This window comes from Denticeps clupeoides, chromosome 1, assembly GCF_900700375.1.
Source record: "Denticeps clupeoides chromosome 1, fDenClu1.1, whole genome shotgun sequence".
In the NCBI taxonomy this organism is placed as follows: domain Eukaryota; kingdom Metazoa; phylum Chordata; class Actinopteri; order Clupeiformes; family Denticipitidae; genus Denticeps; species Denticeps clupeoides.
Genome location: NC_041707.1, coordinates 14828076 through 14834303, shown reverse-complemented (window position 1 = coordinate 14834303; position 6228 = coordinate 14828076).

Sequence of the window (6228 nt, the reverse complement as noted above, 5' to 3'; positions counted from 1 at the left end):
CTAAAATGGGATTTCATCAGACGTCTGCCCGCACACGGCAGAAAAACAGAAGTAGGCTGTTTTATTGAAAAGCAGACGCCTGGCGACTTATTATTTTACAAGATGCCAGTAGTTTGTGATTTACGATCAATATGCAAAATCTTCAATTAAAGACGCGTTTAAGTCAGGTCACGAGCACATCTAAGGGATAAACTAGTAATAATGCTATTAAATAGTGGTAAAAAGGTCATAATGATCAAATTTGTAGCAAAAGTTATAATGCTTTGGCTTTTACATGACTGGCTGACAAATGGCTTTCTTATTATTTACAACCTACATATCCATACGAGCTGTTAATTGTTATAAATTTTATTAAGTGTTTATAATAAGTTTCATATGCCTGCACCAAATATACACAGGAGCTACAGGTTGTGTCTTCCATGCTGCTGTTGTGAGAAAGTTAATCATTTTCAGTTTGGCACTGAGCAGCTCAGACTGTGGTTCAGGGTTACTGGCACGTCCTGCTCTGATTGGTGAAATGCCTTCCTCAAGGATCCGCCACAGGTTTTGCAGGTTTTGATTGGGTCGTGGTAGATTTGTCATCACGTCTATGTGTGTATTGATGAACTATTATATTCTACTTATCATTGTCAGTCTAGTGTAGAGTCAGAGTGACTCGGCACCACATCCATGCTAACCGCACGATGCAACATCAAACGGTGATTGCCTCAGTTGAAACAGGCATGGCCTTTTCTTTTTAAAGCTCGTTTCAGGGAAGTTGACAAGTCTTTGTGATTCGTGTATTGGACATCATTTATGCTCATGTGATTTTACACTTGCTGTTTGTTAAGTTTAAGGACTAGGCTGGTAGTGCCACAATGCAGACAAAGTAAAAACATTCCTGGCCTGCTTATCATTATTTTCATAACCAGTGCTGCAACTCCCAGACACTGTGTGCAGAGAGTGAGAGGGAGTTCTCAAATGTCATTTGACATAAACTATAGTAATGAGGAGTGTATATATACACAAAACACTTGAAATAAGCTTCAATAAATTTGTCCGTTCAGTCAGGTCAAATCAAGTGTTTTATTAATGAGACAGTTTGACCACACCTTTATTTCTTATATAGCTCATTATCACATACGTATGTTGAGTATGTCTCAATGGGCTTTGACAGGTCCTACAGTTTACACCCCCCACGCTTGACCCTTCTGCACACAAAAAAAGCTCCACACCAAAATAGGAGAGAGAAAAAAGAAAGGAAGAAACCCTGGGAAGGAGTGATACAGAGAGAGACGCCCTTCCAGGGTAGAGTGAGCCTGCAATTAGTGTCAGTGCAGGGTTGGTGATGATTTGTCCAAGAAAAGAAAAAAAGTCCAACAATTGTAGTGGTAGAAAAGTGTAGTATACAGCATCTGTCCATGTTTGGAGGTACTGGACAGTGCAAAGTAGTTGTTTAGTTCAGTGTCATGGTGTACAGTGCATGTCCATTATAATGCTAATGGTCTCTTTGAAGATCCCGGAGGCTATAGCTGTTACGGTGGTGGTGGCTGTGGTGACCCTCTGGTATGTTTCATGCTGAGTCGTCTTATCAGAAGTTCATTGCTAGGGACTAGGATTCATCTGCTGGTCTCTTCGTTGGACTCTGGAGGTGGTCTGTGCACTTGATTCAGTGCCAACAGAAGCAACGGCAGACGGTGGCATTGTACAACTGGTACGTGGTTATAGTGGTCAATTTGTGCAACAGCGGCCTAACTACGACGGCCTAACAAAGGTGTGCTTGACTAGGTGACTGTGGACTTAATAATTGTCACTGTGTCTGGGATTTTAACAGAAGGTCAGAGTAAACAGATGTGTTTTCAGTTTAGATTTAAACACTGAGACTGTGTCTGAGCAAGCACAGCTGCGGAGCTCTATAAGAGAAGGATCTGCTCCAAGCTGTGACCTTCTGTACTTTGGGTATCAGTAGTGACCCCTCACCCTTCGAACGCAGGGGGCATGGTGGGTGATAAATAAATAAGAGTTCACTCAGGTACTGCATTTAGAGCTTTATTGGTCAAAAGTAGGATTTTGTAGTCAATCCTAAATTTTATGGGTAGCCAGAGCAGTGATATGGTCAAATTTTGTAGTTCTAGTTCTGCAGCATTCTGAACTTGCTGGAGTTTACTCATGCACCTACTACAACATCCAGACAGTAATGCATTGTAGTAATCTAACCTTGATGTAATAAAGATGTGGACCTTTTCAGCATCTTATATTGAGATCGTATTTTCTTATAGTTGCGATATTTCTAAGGTGAAAGAATGCTGTCCTAGTGATATTATCTACATGCGAATTGAATGAGAGACCTTAGAACACCTCGATCCTTTACTTCTGTACTTGGTGAGATAGAAAGGCTATCCAGAGTTATGATGTAGTGATTCAGCGCTTACGTCTGGCTGCTTGAGGCCCAAGTGCAAGAGCTTGTCCTATTAGGGTTCAACCGAAGAAAGTTGGTGAGCATCCACTTCAAACAATTTTTTATTCTGTTCAGCTGCTGCCTCTCATCTGGCAATGCTGATAAATACAGCTTTGTGTCGTCAGCATAGCAGTGAAAGCTAATACCGTGTTTCCAAATGACGTGACCAAAAGGTAACATGTACAAGGAAAATATCAATGGACCTAGGATGGAACCTTGTGGAACACCAAACTCTACCATGTGATGACTAATCATCATTGAAGTGAAGTGAAATTTAAGTTATTGTCATTGTGATATACAGCACACAGTGCACAAAACATAATGTGTTTTAACCGATTTTAACTAGTGATGGTGAGATGAAGCCTCATGAGGGACAAAGGGTTAATTTCTCAAAACTTCATATGCACACCACCTACTGGCCAGGTGTACAATTACAAACCATGTATGACCAAATAAGTTCAAATTTTATTTTTATCACATAAACATGATATGCAGTCAAATGCTTTAATACTGTTTGGGTGTATTCTGTGTGAATATTTTCACAAAATGGTAGTATTATATGATATGGCAAATTGTGTAACTTGGACAATGATGTACAGAACAGGGGAATGTTTATACATTTTTATTCATAAATAACAGTTTCACACCAACTGTTTTTGGTTTTAAGCGATTCCTTTTTTTTTGACAACCTCTCCGGCCTTTGAAAACCCCCTTTCACATGGCACAGAAGAAAAACGCAAGAGCAAGAAAACCACTTGAACTGAATAATCTCTGACACATTGTTCTCCTGCACCTGTATTTGAGTACAGAATTAAAATTAACATTCCAAGACAGATTATACAAGCATTGTGAAGTGATAGTGAGAGAAAAGCCAATTTCATTGCAAACCTTCAAACTATAACTAGTAATTCAATAGTTAATATAATGTTTCTTAATGTTTGCAATCTGAGAAGTAATGTTGCAGTGACATTAGATATTTAACATTCAATATCTCTTAAAATAGACTTTTTATGTTACATTTTCAATTGAGCTTCTGTTTTCAGTGAACTCCCAGTCTAAACTGTGAAAAACAAGTAAAACATTAGACACATTGCTGTCGTGGCCAAAAGTTTTGAGACTGACTCAAATACTGTTTTTCACAAAGTTTGCTGTTTCCGGTTTTCGTCGTCGTCGTTGTCGTCTTCCTCCGCTTATCCGGGTCCGGTTCGTGGGGGCAGCATTCCAAGTAGGGAATCCCAGACAGCCCTCTCCCCAGCCATCTCCACCAGCTCCTCCGGAAGGACCCCAAGGTGTTCCCAGACCAGACTGGAGACATAATTTCTCCAGCATGTCCTGGGTTGACCAGGGGGCCTCCTGCTGGCAGGACATGCCCAGAACACCTCCCCAGGGAGGCGTCCAGGAGACATCCTGACCATTACATATACATTTACAGCATTTATCAGACGCCCTTATCCAGAGCTACTTACAATCAGTAGTTACAGGGACAGTCCCCCCTGGAGCAACTTTAAGTGTCTTGCCCAGGGACACAAAGGTAGTAAGTGGGATTTGAACCTGGGTCTTCTGGTTCATAGGTGAGTGTGTTACCCGCTAGGCTACTACCACCCGTCAACCAGATGCCCGAACCACCTCAACTGGCTCCTCTCGATGTGGAGGAGCAGCGGTTCTACTCTGAGTCCCTCCCTAATGTCCGAGCTCCTCATCCTATCTCTAAGGCTGTTCCCGGCCACCCTACGGAGGAAACTCATTTCGGCCGCTTGTATCTGCAATCTCGTTCTTTGGGTCATTACCCAAGGGTCATGACCAGAGGTGAGGATTGGGACGTAAATCGAGAGCCTTGCTTTCTGGCTCAGCTCCATCTTCACCATGACAGATCGGTTTAGTGTCTGCATCACTGCAGATGCTGCCCCAATCCACCTGTCAATCTCCTGCTCCCTTCTTCCCTCAGTCATGAACAAGACCCCGAGATACTTAAACTCCTCCACTTCAGGCAGGACCTCTCTCCCGACCCGGAGTTGGCAAGCCACCCTTTTCCGATCGAGAACCATGGTCTCAGATTTGGAGGTGCTGATCCTCATTCCAGCCATTTCACACTCCTCTGTGAACCTACCCAGCAAGAGCAGAAGGTCAGAGCCTGATGAAGCTAGGAGAACCACATCATCCGCAAAAAGCAGAGACGAGATTCTCCTGCCACCAAACATATAGGTTACAAATAGGTTATGAACAGAACTGGTGACAAAGGGCCATCAACCCCATACTACTGGAGCGCCCCTCATAGGGTGCCCCTGGGGACACGGTCATAAGCCTTCTCCAAATTCCCAAAACACATGTGGATTGGTTGGGCAAACTCTCATGCCCCCTCCATCACCCCAGCAAGGGTAAAGAGCTGGTCCACAGTTCCACAGCCAGGACAAAAACCACATTGCTCCTCCTCAATCTGATATTCAACTATCAACTGGACCTCTCCATATATATATATATATATATATATATGTAAACAGTGTGAGTGAGTTGCTGCCTTCCTCTTCAGAGGCGTCAGATGGTTTGCCAGAACCTCTTTGGTGCTGATCGGCAGTTTTTCTCCATGGCCTCACCGAACTCCTCCCACACCTGAGATTTTGCCTTGGTGACTGCCACTGCTGCACTCGTTTGGCCATCCGGTCCCATCCGGCCTCCTTCTTCAGCCTGACGGTTCCCCTAACCTTTGGTGTCCACCAGCAAGTACGGCGGTTACCGCCATGACTGGCACCGGCCACCTTGTGACCACAGCTAGCAACAGCCACCTCAGCAATTGCATAGCGGAACAAGGTTCATTCTTACTCAATGTCCCCCACTGCTCTTGGGACGTGGTCAACGCTCCGGAGGTGGGACTTGAAGACCATCTTGACATGTTCTTCTCCCAGCAGACCCTCACTGGCATCTTCCCATGCCATCTGATCCAACTCACCACCAGGTGGTGATCAGTTGACAGCTACGCTCCTCTCTTCACCCAAGTGTCCAAAATATATGGTCTCAGGTCAGATGATATGACTACAAGGTCAATCATCGACCTGCGACCTAGGCTGCCTTGGTACCAAGTTCACAGATTGGCATCCTTATGTTAGAACATGGTGTTCGTTATGGTCAAACTGCGGCTTGTCCAATTACGAAACACCACTTGAGTTCAGATCTGGCAGGCCGTTCCCCAGTCGGAGCACTATCTACACTGTAACAAATTTCTGTAGTTTTCACAGCATTATTACTGTATAATGAACAAATCCTTATTGTAGAACCTGTATACAGCATGTTGCTGTAGATTTGCAAAGCATCATGGTTAAAATTCCTAGGCGGCTGTTGTTTTACAGTAAAACCATATTGCTGTATATCATAATACAGTCATTTTGAGCAGGAATTTTCATATTTCTCATCTTTGAGTTATTCGGAACACAGAAATCATATTTCTAGGATATATTTCATGAAGCCAGAGGATGACCCAGCGTTTTTAATTTTACATCCTCAATATTAAGAAATGAAGTGCTGATGGCCAGCTTCCAGTTTTCGTACAAATGCATTTTTCTACAATTCTTCTTTTAACTGAACATTTTACTTACTTGGAATTTTTGTATTTGTAAAAAACAAACAAACAAAAAACCAAAACCTGAAATATGTGATAGTTGTCTATATGGTGATGCTTTTGTGTGTTTTATTGTTAATTTTATTATATTATCAAAATTAACTTTACAGGATACAGTGACTGCACATACAAACCAATGTCTGAAAAGGGAAATGTAAACAGTAGAAAACAGTATTTTTTA